We start from the raw sequence: 2,715 nt of genomic DNA, 5'->3' as shown, positions 1-2,715 counted from the left end.
CAATAATGATTTCCTTAAAAAAAATGACAAAAAAAAAAATCCTGAAAAGACATTTTATTTCTGCAGGGTCAGTGGGGGAATTCTCATGCACTATGCGAGGATATCCCCGAGGAAGATGGTTAGGTTTGCGTATGACCACATAAGGATCAACAACACGGGTCTGGAGTTTTGCAGGCTCTCATTGCCGCCTACACTGTTTCCCAGACTTATGACATGTTGAAAGTGCACTCTGTTCCCTCGGTCCATTCGGTTTCTGCATTGTTTGCTTCACGACCCACCAACGTAACCATGGGACTGCACAACTGCGCTGGTGTGCAGGCAAAAGCCCACATCAAAGTTTGCAAGTCCCAAAAGTTGCCTCGAAGTGTCGTCAGAGTGGGCCAGCACTTTGTTGTTGGTCCATAAAGTTCATCTGGAGAAGCTGCAAGAAACAAAATATTTTTAGCCATAATTTGACTCATTAACAGACGTTTTCCAATTGCTTTAAATAAATGATCGTGTTGTCTAATTTGAAGTCATGCCGGTAATATCTTTGAAGCAGCACTGATGATCGTTTTGGTTTATTGAGGCTGATGTTGGTCTTTCTGTTGGTCTTTGGTTGAAATATTTCAATATCGATGGTACATAAATGTTCAGCAAAAGGTTGAATCATATGACTTTGGCTCTGAGTGGAAACCAATAACAACAACTGGATGGATTTCAGTTAAATATATACATATGTGCATATTCCTGGCTGAATTAAATGCAATAACTTAATAGCCGATTGTTAGCGTGCCTCGTGTTCCTAAGATGGTGAACATGGTAAGCATTACTCCTTATTAATAATCGTAAGCATGTTAGCATTTAGCTAAAAGCACCTGAGTCAGCCATCACAGAGTCGCAATCATGGCTGTAGACAAAATGCTGTGAACTTGCATAGAAACAAATCCCTGTTATCTTAATAGTAGTACAACAGATGAGACTGTCGTGTGTTCCCTCTACTGCTTTGTTGGAATACATACAATGCATGTGGTATCCAATGTAGCATTGTGGGGTTTTCTGACGGCTAACATGAAATCATTAACTTCAGCCCAACAACAATTCGAGGATGTGTGTACGTTGCTTTCATGGCCTCCGTCCCTCCGCCTGCAGCACACAGCAGCATTGTGTTATTTTCACACCTTCTTTAATGGCCCAACTTTGGCAATCGCAAGCCCTTAAGGCACACAAAACTCAGAAAGTGTTCACAATGTCATTAATAGTCCTGATAACAGCTTAATGAGCTTCGGCCATCTGTTTATGAAAGCTTCAGGGAAAAAACGAGAGAGAAACTCGAAAATCAGATCCAGTAGCGACTTCCAGCTGTGTGAGCCCGCCTGATTTCCACTTGAACATTTCTAAACATATGAGGACATTTTAAGTGTAGTGACTTATGCAGCGTCATCTACAGTGAGTCAGTGACTGAGCCTGGGCTGTCTGCCCGGTATCAACAGCCCCTAAATCACTGGCTTCAACCATCGGACCACACTACCTCGCCTTTAGCTTCCTCGCCCCTCCTTCCTCTGTACCACCCTGGAGTGTCCTTAGGCCTTGTTTGGCTAGAGTATACACATGGCATGACTAACTGAAGCCACCCAGGGCTTACTGGCGCGGTGGCACGAGACACATACCGGGTTGCACAAGTCGGGAAGACGGAGTGTCCCGTCCCTGTTTACGTGGTACTCGATGCCTGATGCGTACAAGTACACACAAACACAACGACACTGCTCCAGGGGGATAAATACAGCAGCATCGGCTTTAAGATAGATACCGTTCCAGATGTGCAGGCACAGCGACGCTTTAGATTCCAGCTCAGGGAGCTTAGAAGTGGTCATTGTACCTCTCAAGGGTCTCAAATCTCTCCCTTCACTTTGATCATGTATTTTCTGATCTTAAATCAAAGGGTAGACAAGGACTGAAGTGACCATTGCTTGGTTCTGTGTGTGCTTGGCTAATTGCCTCTTTAGCCTGCTTTGAAAGGGTCTTTTTCCATTTCCTCCCTGTTTAAGTTTCTTTGGTACTCTCTCAACCCTATAATGGAGAATAGCACAATCCCCCAAAGGCAAGAAAGAGGTTAATGTGTGGATTGATGACTCTTTGTGGCCGCTTGTTTGTAAATGTTACCATCGGGGGGTTAAAAGTAGTACCATGTTGGGCTTCGTACATACGTGTGCAAGTTGCAGATCCATTACAGGCTAAAATCATTTAGCTGCAAATTGATTTGGTGGGTTTGGGATGGGGGCGGGCGACGGTAGGTGGTAAGTGTAGTTTGGTGTGGGCAGCAATGATGGTGGTCCGTGCCTCCCTTTACTCCCTTTACTCCCTCATTTCCAGTTCCCCCGCCGGCCTCAGTCCATCTGTTCCTGCTTGGCCTCTCAGGCTCTCCATCAGGTAGGCCCCAGCTATTGAGCGCTGCTCTCGTCTCATGGCGTCCGGATAAATCACGTTGAGGAGTTTGTGTGCATGCGTGTTTGTTTTCTTTAAACACTGTCTAAATCGTTTAATAAACGAGGGCTCACCAATGGCATTAGCTCGCTGTCAATTTGCCCTCAAAGATCACCTCAAGAGCAAATATTTAGCGTACATCACACGCTCATTTTCATTTTCTGTTATCCTTTAAAACACGGACAGGTAGGAAGTACAGGCTGTATGAAATGGCATAATATTCTGATGCCATTTTTGTCTCATTGAGAGATT

The sequence above is a fragment of the Gasterosteus aculeatus genome, chromosome 9 (genome assembly GCF_964276395.1).
Source record: "Gasterosteus aculeatus chromosome 9, fGasAcu3.hap1.1, whole genome shotgun sequence".
Classification (NCBI taxonomy): Eukaryota; Metazoa; Chordata; class Actinopteri; order Perciformes; family Gasterosteidae; genus Gasterosteus; species Gasterosteus aculeatus.
Note: the sequence above shows the minus strand (reverse complement) of the source record.